Genomic DNA, 16,595 nt, shown 5'->3' with positions numbered 1-16,595 from the left:
AGGGCTACTCCCTCCCGACTGTATACCACGGTGTCACCACCTCTGGTGGGTCTGTCCTGCCGGTGGGACAGGACATACCCAGGGATGGTGATGGTGGTGTCTGGGACATTGGTTGTAAGGTATGATTCAGTAATTATGACTATGTCAGGCTGTTGCTTGACTAGTCTGTGGGACAACTCTCCCAATTTTGGCACAAGCCCCCAGATGTTGGTAAGGAGGACTTTGCAGGGTCGACAGGGCTGGGTTTGCCGTTGTCGTTTCCGGTGCCGAGGTCGATGCCGGGTGGTCCGTCCGGTTTTATTCTTATTGTTTTTCGTAGTGGTTGTTTACAACTGAGTGGCTTGCTAGGCCATTTCAGAGGGCATTGGGTCTGGAGTCACATGTAGGCCAGACCAGGTAAGGACGGCAGATTTCCTTCCCTAAAGGACATTAGTGAACCAGATGGGTTTTTGCAACAATCGACAATGGTATCATTGTCGCCACTACTGAGACTAACATTTAATTCCAGAATTAAATTGAATTGAATTTAAATTCCACCAGCTGCCGTGGTGGGATTTGAACCTATATCCTCAGAGCATTTGAATGAGCCTCTGGCTTACTAGTCTAGTGACATAACCATTACGCCATTGCACTGTTTTTTCCCAATTTGTGTGCATTTTGGAATTTCCAAGTTTGTATTTCATGACATTGTCCACTCCATGCATACACATACACTGTTGTTTGAAACTACCCATAATGGGAATTAGAACAACGTCTGTCTTACTATAAAGTCATTTGTCAGATGATAATTTGTGACTGCTGAAACTTTCACTTTAAAGGAAGTTATAAATCTGGAAGTCAAAATACGATCTATTCCTTTGTATTACTGCCAAAAGGCAATTTAGTGAGTGAACACCTTCTTGCAAACTATTGCAAAAGCACTGCACAACACATGTCATCACCTAATTCACAGATGGCTTCAATAAATCAAATGTATTTCAATCTCGGTGGAACATCACCAATTTGCCAACAGTCAACAGAAACTGTGACAATATTTTAAGAAAATTCCCAGACTGATAGCAATGTCAAGCTGTTCACACCTACAAGCAAGTCTGTTTAAAGTGAGAAAGAACCAACAAAAACTTGTCTCTTTGGCTGAACTTCTGTCTGTGTTACAGAGGCTTCTGATTAGAACCAAACTAACTGTGGGTCTATGTTCCAAACTAATTTATTTTAATAGACATATTATGGGGGTAACTTTAACCCCATTCAACCAATGGAAATGCACGTGATCAGATTGGCTGCCTGGTTTATACACCGCTCGATTTTACTTTCCATTAACTTTGGGCGGTTGATCAGATCGTGTGTTTTCCATCGTGTGGGTTAGGTTAAAATTAGCCCTATCGTTTTCAAAGTTATATATATAAGATTCAGATATTTATTGAATACCAACCGATATCAAATGTTTTTGCATCAATGATGCAGCGTGTCAGTTATTTGTGTTCATTGTTACATTAATTTAATTGATGTATGTATTTCTCCAGAAGGTCACAATACTGGCCCCCAAATTGCACATGGACAGTTATGCTGAAGAAACAATGCTGACCTTCTCCTTACACCCGCCAATCCTGTATCGTGCTGAGCCAGCTGTAACTCAGGATTCAGACTATTTGAATAGTGACACACACACACACACAAACACAAGTAAACATGTGGACAATCCTGTTTAAAGCTACCCTAATTGGGAAATAAAGCAACATCTGTTTTACTATCAAATAACTTGCCAGGTGACAATTTGTAACGGCTGAAATAAGTTATAAATCTGTAAGTCAAAATATTATCGAGGTGTTGGAGTTAGGACATCGCCCGTGTAACATGGGAATAGTATATTTTTATATTCATTCCTGGGATGTGGGCGTCGCTGGCAAGGCCAGCATTTATTGCCCATCTATAATTGTCCTTGAGAAGCTGGTGGTGAGCCGCCTTCTTGAGCCGCTGCAGTCCCTGTGGTGAAGGTACTCCCACAGTGCTGTTAAGGAGTAAGTTCCAGGATTTTGACTCAGCGACGATGAAGGAACGGCGATATATTTCCAAGTCAGGATGGTGTGTGACAGGGTGGGGGAATTGGAGGCGATGTTGTTCCCATGCACCTGCTGCCCTTGTCCTAGCTGGTAGAGGTCGCGAGTTTGGGAGGTGCTGCCAAAGAAGCCTTAGCGAGTTGCTGTGTAAGGGGTTTTCCTTGGGAGATTTCCTTGAGGTTTCTCTCTCTAGAGGCCTCTCTCTCTTGCACAATAAAACCTTGAGTGGTTCGACCCACTCGCCCCTTAGATTCTGTACTCTGGAGTTAGGTGCAGGAACTACAATGCAGAGAAAATTCTTGTAAACCAAGTTTGATGAAACAAAATGAAATTTTATTGCATAAGGAAAAATATCAAATCAAATGCAAGCAGATAAGGGAGTACATGGGAGGGAAAACACACATCATAACGACACAGTACTAACTAAAGCAAATACAGGCATCTTATACTCTACAAAGATCATCATGAAATAAGGAAACACACGGGACATCGAGGGACAACAACTCATGTTAATTGTACCCTTAAATCCACCCCCTTTTTAAACCTATCTAGATCTGATTGTGAAGGGCCAGAAACATGCTCACCAATCCCACTAGGAAGTGCAAGATTTTGAAATCGAGTCCGTGTTTGGTCCTTTCAGGCGTTTCGTCTCCACGTGGATTGTGGAGCCCCTGCGAGCTGCGCCACACCTCTCTCCTGAGGTGGGGGTCGGGGGCGGCTGGACACCGGCGGGCCTGGATGTCAGCGGGGTCGAGGATTGTCGGCTCGACCCTGGTTAGAGGAGCCTTGGGCTGGCTCCCATCGCTTCTTCAGTTTTTTTCTCTCTTCTCCCGAGCCGGGGTGGCTGGAAGGTTTCTTCTCTTGGGACCTTGATTTTTTTGTCTCTTCTCCCAAGTTGGGTCGATGGCCTCTCATTCTGGCAATGGCCTGGGGATGGTCGATGATCTCCCGATGTGTTTCCCCAGGGCGTGACGCCGGCTTCGGGACGGCATTCTCGATGTTGGCTTTCTTCTTCCTCCTGCGAATGCCTGCTTCTTCTTCTGGGTGTCCGGATTCAAGCTGTGTGTCCACAAGCTGCATGTCTCTTCAAGCTCCAAACTCTCAGCTTTTCCAGCTCTAAGCTGCATGTCCAATTGCCGAAAAGTCTTCCAGATATACCTTCTTCCAGAAACTTCCGTCTCCCGCCCAAAATCAGGTTAGTCTTTGTTTTATTTTTGGCGGGCTGGTAGCACAGCGGGGTAGTCATTATATTTAAAAATGTCTTAAACGGCTGGTAAAGGCCCATCTCTGGTCTGGAATTACCTTCATTGTTTTTAATGTCCTGCTGATCTCGTTATCTAGTCCTGGGTGCTGTTCTCATGAATATGAAATTGTCCCCTTTTGTCTGGGTCAACATTTTGATGGCCTCTTTCTCCAGGCCGATCTTGACTGGATCTGCAGCTAATCCATATGCATACGTGTGGGTCTGGTTTCGTTCTCTCAGAAACGGCTTCCAGAACTTGCTGTAGGTTGAATCCACAAAGCTGTCTGAGATTGCGCAGGAACCATTTTAAAGTGTCCCAATATGCTGGTCACATGGTATGGTGGCCATTTTGTATGCCCCTTTTTCTGGATTTCTTTTACAACAGTCTTTAAAAACATGACCTCTTCTGCCATTTGACCCTTATTAATATAAAGTCCAATTTTGTGAATCCTACAGCTGCAGGGCATATTGTAGATGGTACACACTGTAAGCCGGTGGTGGAGGGAATGAATGTTTCAGGTGGTGGATGGGGTGCCAATCAACTGGGCTGCTTTATCTTGGATGGTGTTGAGCTTCTTGAGTGTTGTTGGAGCTGCACTCATCCAGGCAAGTGGAGAGTATTCCATCACACTCCTTACTTGTGCCTTGTAGATGGTGGAAAGATATTTGGGGAATCAGGAGGTGAGACACTTGCCGCAGAATACCCAGTCTCTGACCTGCTCTTGTTGCCACAGTATCTATGTGGCTAGTACAGTTAAGTTTCTTGTCTATAGTAACCCCCAGGTGTGAGGAATGGAACTTGGTGAACCGAACTGCAGGAAGGCAAACTGAGGCAGAGGTTAGGTTGCAAAAACAAAGATAGACTTTACTTGAAATAAACAAAATAACAACAGCACAGATACAGGCTAGCAAGAAGATCACAAGGTAGTGAAATCAAGACTGAGCAATGAACATAAACTAAGCACCACTTAAATAGCAGGCATATAACCATGCACAGGTGAGTACAATTAGGAATAAAGAAGGAAACAATTAAGAGTTCATGGTGCCCTCTGGTGGCGAGGCAAGGCAGAACCTGGGTCATTCCTGACAGGACCCGCCCCCCTAGGAACGGCCCCTGATGGTCCCCCAGAAGGTCCATGGCGACGACAAAGAAAGTTCTGCACTAAACCACGATCCAGGATGTTCCGGTCCGGGACCCAGGGGCGTTCCTCCGAACCATATCCCTCCCAGTCCACCAGGAACTGGAGGACCCTGCGAACCCGGTGAGAGTCCATCAGGCGACGGACCTTGTAGGCAGGCTGGCCTTCGATGATGCAGGGAGCAGGAGGAGGCCTCGTGGCGGGTGCCAGGGAACTGATGGCCACTGGCCGGAGCATGTGGAAGGTAGGATGAATCCGCATGGAGCGGGGCAGCTGGAAACGGTAGGACACCGGGTTGACCTTCGTCAACACCGTGAAGGGACCGATGAAACGGGGCGCCAGCTTGCGGGACTCCACTTGCAGCGGGAGATCCTGCGTAGAAAGCCAGGCCCTCTGACCAGGACGGAATGAAGGAGCTGGTCTGCGCCTTGTTGGCCTGGACCCGTCGTTGCCGAGAAGCTCATTGTAAGGCCAGCCGCGCTCTCCTCCAGGTCCGTCGACAGCGCTGGGCAAACTTCTCCACGGAGGGAACCCCCACCTCGAGCTCCTGCTCCTGGAACAGTGGAGGCTGAAAACCGAACTGGCACTCGAATGGCGACATTCCTGTGGGGGAGCAGTGCAAGGTGTTGTGCGCGTACTTAGCCCAGACGATGTGACGACTCCAGGTCGCAGGGTTAGCGGACACGAGACACCTCAGGGTCATCTCCAGGTCTTGGTTGATCCATTCTGTTTGACCGTTAGACTGAGGGTGGAAGCCTGAGGAAAGGCTGACAGTAGCTCCAATGAGCTTATAGAAAGCTCTCCAAAACCGGGAGGCGAATTGTGGACCACGTTCAGAGACGAAGTCAAGAGGCAAACTGAACAACCTGAAAACATGCTGGACCATGAGCTCGGCTGTCTCTTGGGCTGAGGGAAGCTTGGGCAAGGGCAGAAAGTGACAGGCTTTGGAGAAGCGATCTACGATGACCAGAATGACAGTGTTGCCTTGAGATGGTGGAAGGCCTGTGATGAAATCCACAGCGAGGTGTGACCAGGGGCGGGTGGGAATGGGGAGAGGATGCAGCAAACCCTGGGGGCGAGATCGAGGGTTCTTGTTTCGTGCACAAATAGCACAAGCTGCCACGAACGCCTTTATGTCCTTCGCCATGGTGGGCCACCAAAACCTTCTGCGAAGGAACTCCAGCATCCTGGATGTGCCTGGATGACCGGTGAGTCGCGATGAATGCCCGCACCGCAGGACTTGTGAGTGTGCCATGTTGGGAACAAAAAGGTGACCTGGTGGGCCGTTGCCAGGGTCTGCCTCCCTCTGTTGCACCTTTCTGACCAGCGTCTCGATCCCTCAGCGAACCGGTGTTACAATTCGAGAAGTTGGAAGAATAGGTTCTGGTTGTCTCTCCTGCTCGGGTGGATCAAATTGCCTGGAGAGAGCATCAGGCTTGAGATTCTTGGATCCTGGACGATATGACAGGACAAAGTCGAAACGATTGAAAAACAGTGCCCAGCGAGCTTGACAAGAGTTAAGCCGTTTGGCCTCCTGGATATAGGCCAGATTCTTATGGTCTGTCCAGACAATGAACGGGTGTTTAGACCCCTCCAACCAATGTCTCCACACCTCCATTGCCAACTTAACTGCTAGTAGTTCCCTGTTTCCAATATCATACTTTCGTTCTGCAGGAGTGAGTCGGCGAGAAAAGAAGGCGCAAGGGTGCAGTTTGTTGTCGTTAGACCGCTGGGACAAAAAGGCACCCACTCCTATATCAGAGGCATCCACCTCGACAATGAAGGGGAGTGAGGGATCCAGAATCATGAGGACAGGAGCAGACGTGAAGCGCCGCTTGAGATCCTCGAAAGCTTGCACAGCCTCAGCGGACCAACTGAACCGGGTGGAAGCGGTTTTGGTGAGGGCGTTGAGAGGGGCAGCAATGGTGCCGAAGTTCCTGATGAATCTCCGATAGAAATTAACAAACCCCAGGAAACGTTGCACCTGTTTGAGAGAGGTGGGTGGTAGACAATCTCGGACAGCTTGGGCCTTGCCAGGGTCCATTTGGATGTTGCCGCTGGAGATGATGAAGCCCAGGAATGAAACCGTGGAAATGTGAAAATCACACTTCTCAGCCTTGACAAACAAGAGGTTATTAAGCAGACGTTGCAGGACTTGCCTTACATGCTGGACATGATCGTGAAGAGTTTTGGTGAAAATGAGAATGTCGTCCAGGTAGACAAAGACAAAGCGATTCAGCATGTCTCAGAGGACGTCGTTGATGAGTGCCTGGAACACAGCAGGGGCGTTGGCCAATCCAAAAGGCATGACAAGGTTCTCATAGTGCCCGGTAGGTGTTTTGAATGCCGTCTTCCACTCGTCCCCTTCACGGACGCGGATGAGGTTGTCGGCGTTGCAGAGATCCAATTTTGTGAAGACTATGGCTCCCTGTAGTAGCTCGAAGGCCGTCGACATGAGCGGAAGAGGATAACGGTTTTTTATAGTAATCTTGTTAAGGCCACGATAGTCAATGCAGGGACGGAGACCTCCATCTTTCTTACTCACGAAGAAAAAACCGGCACCAGCAGGAGAGGTGGATGGACAGATGAAGCCAGCAGCAAGGGCGTCACGGATGTAATCCTCCATGGCGGCGGTCTCTGGAGCAGAAAGGGAGAAGATCCTACCCTAGGTGGGCATGTCCCAGGCAGGCGGTCAATGGCACAGTCATATGGCCTATGAGGGGGAAGTGATGTGGCTCAAACCTTACTGAAGACCTCTTTTAAATCCTCATACTCGGGAGGCACTCGGGACAATTCTGAGTGCGATGGGAGCTCCTGGGGCTGGGAAGGAGACTTGGAGCGAAGACAGGTGGTATGGCAGGCGGAGCCCCATTCCGTAAGCCGGCCGGCGGCCCAATCCATGCGTGGATTATGGCAGGCCAACCAAGGGTAACCCAGAACTAATTGAAACTCGGTAGAGTGGATAAGGGAGAATTGGATGGTCTCAAAATGTTGTCCTTCCACGCCCAAACACAGGGGGGCAGTAAGATGGTGAATAGTTCCGGAGCCCAGGGGTCTTCCATCCAGGGCGATAACAGTGAGGGGGTGAACTGGATGGGTCAAGGGAATCTTGAGCTGTTTAGCTAAACCCAGATCCATGAAGTTACCATTGGACCCAGAATCCACGAGGGCCTTAAGATCATGTTGTTGATTGCCCCAGAAAAGGGAGGATGCCAGCAGGACTCTAGAAACAGTGGGACCGGGAGGGATGGCTACGCTCATCTCAGGTCCCTCCGTCCTGGACGAGCCCTGGCTTTTCCTACCAACTTTGGGTAAGAAGAGCAAAAGTGGCCCGGTTCCCCACAACAGAGGCAAGATCCCTCTCTCATTCGGAGATCACGTTCAGGCTGCGAGAGATGAGTTACTCCCAACTGCATGGGTTCCTCTGGATCAGTCAAAGATGGACTCGGGATGGCTCGTAGGTTCTCGGATGGCTTCGAAGCAGGAAAGGCTCTTGTCTCCGAAAGTGGGGTGAAAAAGAAGCGGCGTTCTCTTCGCCTCTCACGGAGACGATTATCCACTCGAATGGAGATATCAAAGAGAGACTCCAAATCACTCATCGGATCTCTGGAAGCCAGTTCATCCTTGATTTCATTCGTGAGACCATGGCGAAAAGTGGCGATGAGCACCTCCGAATTCCATTGGCTCTCTGCAGCGAGAGTGCGAAACTCAATAGCGTAGTCCGCAACGCTACGAGCCCCCTGGCGAAGCTGAAGCAATTTGTTAGATGCCTCTCTCCCACTGACAGGATGATCAAAGACCCTTCTAATTTCCTCAGAGAAAGGTTGGTAGTTTGAAAATGCCAGAGTTTGCTGTTCCCAGACGGCCGTAGCCCAGGTAAGTGCTTTGCCGGTGAGTAGCGAAATGATGTAGGCTACTTGGGAACTATAGGGGAGGAGGAGCTAAACACGATCAAAATCACTAAGGAAGTGGTACTCGGTAAAATAATGGGACTCAAGGCGAATAAAGCACCTGGACCTGATGGCTTACATCCTAGGGTCTTGAGGGAAGTTGCGGTAGGGATTGTGGATGCATTGGTAATAATTTTCCAAAACTCCCTGGACTCAGCAAAGGTCCCGGCAGACTGGAAAACTGCTAATGTAACACCCTTATTTAAAAAGGGCAGTAGACAGAAGGCTGGAAACTATAGACCGGTTAGCCTAACATCTGTGGTAGGTAAAATTTTGGTGTCCATTATTAAGGAGACAGTAACAGGACATTTGGATAATCATAATTTAATAGGACAAAGTCAGCATGGTTTTATGAAGGGGAAGTCATGTTTGACAAATTTGCTGGAGTTCTTTGAGGAAGTAACATATAGGGTGGATAAAGGGGAACCAGTGGACATAGTGTATTTAGACTTCCAAAAGGCATTTGACAAGGTGCCACACAAAAGATTATTGCTTAAGATAAAAAATCACGGGATTGGGGGTAATATTCTGGCATGGATAAAGGATTGGCTATCTAACAGAAGGCAGAGAGTTGGGATAAATGGTTCATTCTCAGAATGACAATCAGTAACTAGTGGTGTTCCGCAGGGGTCAGTGCTGGGTCCCCAACTCTTTACAATCTATATTAACGATTTGGAGGAGGGGACCGAGTGTAACATATCAAAGTTTGCAGATGATACTAAGATGGGAGGGAAAGTAGTGAGTGAGGAGGACATAAAAAACCTGCAAGGGGACATCGACAGGCTAAGTAAGTGGGCAGAGATTTGGCAGATGGAATACAATACTGGAAAGTGTGAGGTTATGCACTTTGGCAGGAAAAATCATAGAGCAAGTTATTACCTTAATGGCAAGAAACTGGAAAGTACTGAAGTACAAAGGGATCTGGGGGTCCTGGTGCACGAAACTCAAAAGGTTAGTATGCAGATGCAGCAAGTGATTAAGAAGGCCAATGGAATGTTGGCTTTCATTGCTAGGGGGATAGAATATAAAAACAGGGAGGTATTGCTTCAGTTGTACAAGGTATTGGTGAGACCGCACCTGGAATACTGCATACAGTTTTGGTGTCCATACTTAAGAAAAGACATACTTGCTCTCGAGTCAGTACAAAGAAGGTTCACTCGGTTAATCCCGGGGATGAGGGGATGGACATATGAGGAGAGGTTGAGTAGATTGGGACTCTACTCATTGGAGTTCAGAAGAATGAGTGGCGATCTTATTGAAACATCTAAGATTGTGAAGGGGTTGGATCGGGTGGATGCGGGGAGGATGTCCCCGATGATGGGTGAAACTAGAACTAGGGGGCATAGTCTTAGAATAAGGGGCTGCTCTTTCAAAACTGAGATGAGGAGGAACACGTCACTCAGAGGGTGGTAGGTCCATGGAATATGCTGCCCCAAAAAGCTGTAGAAGCTACATCATTACATAAATTTAAAACAGAAATAGACAGTTTCCTAGAAGTAAAGGGAATTAAGGGTTACGGGGAGCAGGCAGGAATTTGGACATGAGTCTAGGTTCAGATCGGTCATGGCCCTGTGGGTAGCGGAGCGGGCCCAGGGGCCGTGTAGCCTGATCCTGCTCCTATTTCATGTGTCTAATTCTGTTAGATTCAGGAGATGGTTCTGTAATAGTAGATTGGCGGTTAGGATCAGATCAGCCATGATCTTATTGAATGGCGGAGCAGGCTCGAGGGGCCGATTGGCCTACTCCTGCTCCTATTTCTTATGTTCTTATGTTCTTATGAACGGTCACTGGGAAATAATGAACCTTGCAGTTGGAAAGCCAGGGAACACTGGGTTAGAAAGCCTCAACATCCTCCCGGGTTACTGTCATTGCTCTCGGGTGCAGGTAATCGGGGTTCTTTCAGAGGGGGAGGTGAAACCGGAGGAGCGGGTAATGGTGCTGGAGTAGCTTGGGTCGCCTGACTCTGGCTCTGATGGAAAGCAATGACGAGGGCCTCCAGCTGTTTCTGGCTTCGGGAGAACGACGTGGCGAAGCACCGCAGTTCATCCAAGATCAGTTGTAGCTGTTCAAAGAATTGTCGTAGCCATTGGTCCTTCTCTGCTGGGTCCATGTTTGGCTCAGTCTTGCTGTGAGGAATGGAACTTGGTGAACCCAACTGCAGGAAGGCAAACTGAGGCAGAGGTTAGGTTGCAAAAACAAAGATAGACTTTACTTGAAATAAACAAAATAACAACAGCACAGATACAGGCCAGCAAGAGGATCACAAGGCAGTGAAACTCAAGACTGAGCAATGAACATAAACTAAGCACCACTTAAATAGCAGGCATATAACCATGCACAGGTGAGTACAATTAGGAATAAAGAAGGAAACAATTAAGAGTACATGGTGCCCTCTAGTGGTGAGGCAAGGCAGAACCTGTGTCATTCCTGACACCAGGATGTTGATGGTGGGGAATTCGGCGATGATAATGCCGTTGAATGTCAAGGGGCGGTGGTTAGACTCTCACTTGTTGGAGATAGTCATTACCTGGCACTTCTGTGGCGCGAATGTTACGTGCCACTTAGCAGCCCGAGCCTGAATGTCACTCAGTTCTTAAAGCATGTGGGCATAGACTGCTTCATTATCTGAGGAGTTGAGAATAGAACTGAATACTGTGCAATCATCAGCGGACATCCCCATGCCTGACCTTATGATGGTGGGAAGGTCATTGATGAAGCAGCTGAAGGTGTTCGGGCCTAGGTGTAAGATTTGCAAAATTTCTACATTTCCCCAAAGGTTATTATTAATAAAAGGGACCCTGTGTGGACATTTTAAATCAAAAAGGGTACCCAAGATGGCGTCCGCGCCTCATGGCAGAAAGCCTGTGAGATTTTATAAACTTGGACTCAGCGGCTCAGGCAGCTCGTGCAGAAATCGAAACCAAAGCTGCAGTTTCTGTGAAGAGAGACTTTGCATTTTGAAAACCAGACAGGACTTTGAATTATGGATTAGATCAAATTGGAGACAAATCAAAACCCACTTAGGCCTATAGTTAAGGCCATCAAGCAGTTTGCATAAATAATCGGGAACAGATTAAGGAAGCCATTGAGTCTGGACAGGCCCATCAAGGTGCATTCATAATAAAACAAGTCAATTATCGGGCCAGTAGATGCGATTACCGGCCATCTAAAAACAGTTAGTATAGATTGCTACCATTATTTAAAATAGCCTGCCAAGATTAAGACAAAGAACTAACCTGAATTGGCGTGCAGATAAGGGCCATCCATAGGAGTATAATTGAAGGCCCTGGGTAGCAATCTCTCTCTTCTCTCTGGTCTCTGCTTTCTCCTTGCCTTCGTGGCTGCTGCTCTTCCCCCGTCCCGCGCTTACCCCCTAGCCTCTGCCCGTGCCTTTCCCCACTCCATCTTGAATCGCCCAGGCCCTGCATCGGGCGAACACAGACAATCCAGGCCAGGTGAGGTGGGACGCGACAAGGCGAGGAGGCATGATGAACTGAGGAGACGAATTGAGGCAAGACAAACTGAGGAGATGAATTGAGGAGACGACTGAAGACAAGCTTTGAATGATAGGGCCTTCAGTCTCAGCTAACCTGTGACTATCTTCTTGCAAACTTCAACTGCCGACCAAGGAAGAGGAACCATCGTCCCTACAAGGCAAAGTACCCAAGCAGAGACTTTAACTTTGGGGTACTCGTACCTGAACAACGCCCTTGCAGCACCCGGAGACCACGTGATGACGGCAGGCTCCAGAGAGCACAAAGAACGAACCCAGAACACCACCGCTGTTTTGATTTCAGCAGATCTTTTGATTGGTGAGCATAAATTCTGGCCCCTCATAGCTTAATCTAGTTAGGTATAGGGGGTGCGATAAGGATAAGGGGATTGTTAAGATAGTTGTTTTCCCTCGATGTGCCGTGTGTTCCCCATTCCCTGTATAAGGATAGTTATTTTGTATTTGCCTCTAATTTTACACTAGTAATTTCTCATAAGACTGTGTTAATTTTCTGTTTAATAAAATCTTGAGTTTTGCTTACATCCAAACCACCTGTCTACTCAAGTCTTTCCTGTATCGCCGCCTGTACCTAAGTCCGGTGTCTAGAACCCAGGGGCGTGGGAGCGATTTGAACTGCTCATAAACAGCCAGAGGCATAACTGACTGGGCGCACGGGCCAAACACCACCACACGCCACCCCCTACAGGAATGGCGACCGCGGCAGAACACCGGCAACAGGGTTGCGATACAGTAGACAATGGTTCAGATGAGCAAACCATGATGGAGGAAATGATTTCTGATTAAGTGTTTAGCAAGGTGAATATCACTACGAAGTGGATCACCACTCTGTTAATGGCTGGGCGTCCGGTAGATGCAGCAGCTAAATGGACAGAGGGCAAGGAACACAAGAAGTCCTTAGAGAAGGCAGTTTGGCTGATGTGCTTTAAAAAGCAGGTCCAGCTTTTGGTCAGGCTCGTTGCAGCACAGGCAGTCGAGTTAATGGAGTCAGCCCTGGAGATCCAGGATAAAGCTCTCGCAGGGGAGAAGTTATGAGTAGCTCTGCAGGCTTTGAATCAGGAGAGAGTGCATTTAGTGGGAGAACACAAGGCCCAGTTGGAATACCTACAGTGCCAAGTCACCGAGGCCAACGGAAATGAGTTAAGGTTGTGGGAGAAAAACGCCCGCTTGGCAAGGCAGATTAGGGAACAGGTAGAGAAAGTGCAGGAGGTAAAAGCCGCTTACAAGCTAGCGAGTGAGCAGGGGTTTGAGGAGGCAGACCACGGCCCCTGTAGAGAGAGGATGGAAAATCTGAGCTGGGCCCTCCGGAAGGCAAAGGGCATGGTATGCCTCATAAGCCCAAAGGCAGGCCAGGCAGATTATTTGGGGAACGAGGGGAGGACAGTTCCAACGTCACCGGTAGTGCTTAGGGACGACCCGGTTGAGAGAGAGGAGACCTCACGGCACCACCCGTAGCGCCAAGTTTCAGCGAGGTTTGGCAGCCAGGGGAGGTGGAACCGGGAGTGGAGCCAGAGGTGGATGCGGAGGTAGAGCAAACCCCGCCCGAGCGGTCGGAGCCGGGACCGATGTGTCCAGCATGGCATCGGAGGTTCGGCCCACCCGCCAATGGCGACAATGAGGGACCCCTCCAAAACTAGTTCGTATTACCCTTTAACACCCAACAGCTTAGGGTTATGGTCAACCATATCCCGAGGCTCTCCGAAAAGGGAGACCCCTCGATCCACTTCAGGGAAATAGAGCAGACAGCCAGCGTCAATGACTGCGATGACGCTGAGAAGGCCAAGGTGCTGCTATTCTCCCTGGAGAGTAGTCTCCTCCAATCCCTCTCTGACGAGTGTAAAAGGGGGCAGAGCGGGTACGAGGAGCTTAGTGATGCGATTCTGGAGGCCATGGGGATGGATGAGGGAAGTCCTTTCTCCCACGTGGAGAAGACGATCCATCTCCCAGGGGAAACCCCACAGGCTTTTACGGACCGGCTGTGGCCGGTGTACCGGAAGGCTTGCCCGGGGACGCCGGACCGAGCGTTCCTAAACAGAGATCCCCTGGCCCATTGGCTCCATTGCCTGATGGCGAACAGCTTGCCACAGGTCCAGGTCAAGGCAAAAGCCTGGTTCGACCCCAAGACCCCCAGACCACCGAACTTACGGTGATTAGGCAGCTCACTCTGGCTTACAAAAACGGTAGGGGAGCCGATGCACACCCACCCAAGGGAAAGGTGCATGAGGTAAAACCCGGACCGGGTAGGAAAGAGTGGCACCAGGAAGGGAGTAACTCCCCCAACATAAAGACAAATTGTTACGGGTGTGGGAAGGATGGTCACTGGTGGAAGAAGTGCAAAAACCCTTGGAAAGATAAGAAGGGAAAGCATCCCACAGCCCAAGCCCAAAAGGCGGGGGCAGGGACCCCTTCCGCAGAGGTCGAGCCACTTTTGGACGCCATGAGGTCCTTACTGACTGGCCAGGGGAGAGTAGCAGCCACCACTGGTGTTCTCATCCCGTCAGCCCCATCCAACCCACAGCCATAACTAGAACCAGCGCAGCCTGTCGAACTGTGTCCCCTTGAAAACGATGAGGGGAACAGGCCCTGTGTTAAGATGCGGGTGGAGACGGTGCAGGGGAGATATTCGGTGAACACCGGAGCTTCCAGCATGGTGGTCCCTCCGGAAGACACGACCAATACACCCGGGTCTAACAAGGTCCCATTTAGCCCAATGGGAGCCGCAGGGAATGAACAGGCTGGGGAAATGGCCAAATTCTTGGCCATGGTTTTAGGATTCCTCCCTACCATGTGGGAGGGTAACTAAAGGACCAACGAGGTAGCCGAGCAGAGGGCCAGGGAAGGAGTGTTCTGGGATCCCTGTAGAGCAGGCCCAGTAGCCGCAGTCCGGGACAAGGGAGGCACACAGGGGGTAGCTTTGGGCCCGGACCTAAAGCAGGCCCAAGCCCAAGATCCCGTCTGTAAGGCCATCCTGGTAAGGGAAGAGAACGGGGAGTCCCTAGAAGGCCCGTTCGGGGCAGCGGACTAGGTTTTAAAACAGGCTGCTGGTTATATCAACCAGTGTAAGCTGTTTACACCTGAAAGGGGAAAACAGCCAGTTGGGGTAAGGTCTGAGGATAAAGATCCTCAGCCTGCAGCAGGAGCGAGTTCACAGACTGCACAGGCAGGTGCTGTGGCTTGCTTGAAGGGAGGGGCCATCCCGCCCATCGATTGGGACGCTCCCCCACTCTCCTGGGATCCAGACGAGGGGGCGGGACCTGAAGGCGAAAACCCCGCCCCTAACCCAGGTGTAGAGAGGGAGGGACCTGAGGTCAAAAACCCTGCCCCGGACCCAGCCATGGGACCTGGGGGGCGGAGACTCTCAGCTCGCAGCAGCAGGCTGCGAAGAGTTACCTGCCCCTAGCCCGGGTTCGGGAGCGGTCAAGCCTGGGGGAGCAGCGGTTTGGGTAAAAGGCCAATCAGCCAAGAAAGCCCCAGCCATCAAGGCCCCGAGAAGGTCCCCACGGATGCCCCAGCTGAGAAAGCCATGGTCACCAGCCCTCCAGTTACCAAGGGCCGCCCCTCGAGTCAGGGAGAGGTCCAAGGACAAAGGTCCTCAGCCAGCAGCCATGGGCTGCGAGGGACGGTGCGGTCACGCCGGGGGTAGCGGCGAGCCGCAGTCCGACCAGGGATTAGCCTGGCTGCCCGGAGATGGGCGGCGGATGTATATAGTTTTAGTTTAAGTTTTAGTTCAAGTAAAGTGTAATTACTTAGCTTAAGTTTGGTTGTTATTGATTTAAGTTAAATAAGGTAATGGGTAATATTAAGTAAGTAATCTGCTAAGAGTGTGTATATTTGGGTCGAGGTCGCGGGACCCGACCATGCTTCACCAAGCCAGAGAATCTCTTGGGGACCTGGCTGCATGTTTTTACATCTTTTTGCAGAAATACTTTCAGGATGGAAGGGATCGTGATCCTATTCGCCCTGACTGGGATGAGCGTCGAAAGATGGGGCGACGTCCAGGACTCCCACATCTACGGGTGTTCGGGAGACAGAGCGCCCCTAGCGATCGATGGGAGTGGTGAACGGGATGTGGAGGAAACCGCCATCTACGTCCACGAGGGAAGGTGGCCAGGATGGCTGGGGTCCAATTCGTCTCAGTACTCCAGCCAAATCGGATTCACGTACGGGGAGGCCTCCCTCCTGTGCCCCAGTGTACGCGTCGTTACCACGAGGGTCAGCATCACCGTTGGAAAGCGAATATGTTTAACATGTAAAGGACACATTCCTCTGGATAGGTGGTGGTGGCTCAGAATGTTGAGCAAGGACATGAGGAACCCCGAAGTCGAGTGGGAACGGTTGGGAAACAAAACCCATCGGACGATTACAGGGACTCATGGAGGATTAAGCATGCGTTGGGACAAGTGGTGGGAACCAGATCAAGGGATTTATATCTGTATGTGGGGGTCAGAGAAGGTCTGCCCCGCAGGCATATCCATTATTTTCCACTGGCAGTGGCAGGACGCCGGGGAGGGGATGAGGTGGGATACCAGCCTGAAGGCGTGCGAAGTCCCATTCTCCCCGATCCCAGTCAATGCCACTGAGCTGGTAACCCGCCCCCGGAAGCCCCTGACCACAGCGCAGGCAGTGAGGTTATCCAGGGAAGGTTGCCCCACCGCCACCAAGGGACCAGGAAATGGGTTGGTACTAGTCCCCACC

The sequence above is a fragment of the Somniosus microcephalus genome, chromosome 2 (assembly GCF_052327205.1).
Source record: "Somniosus microcephalus isolate GS21.2 chromosome 2, FLI_Smic_1.0, whole genome shotgun sequence".
In the NCBI taxonomy this organism is placed as follows: domain Eukaryota; kingdom Metazoa; phylum Chordata; class Chondrichthyes; order Squaliformes; family Somniosidae; genus Somniosus; species Somniosus microcephalus.
Note: the sequence above shows the minus strand (reverse complement) of the source record.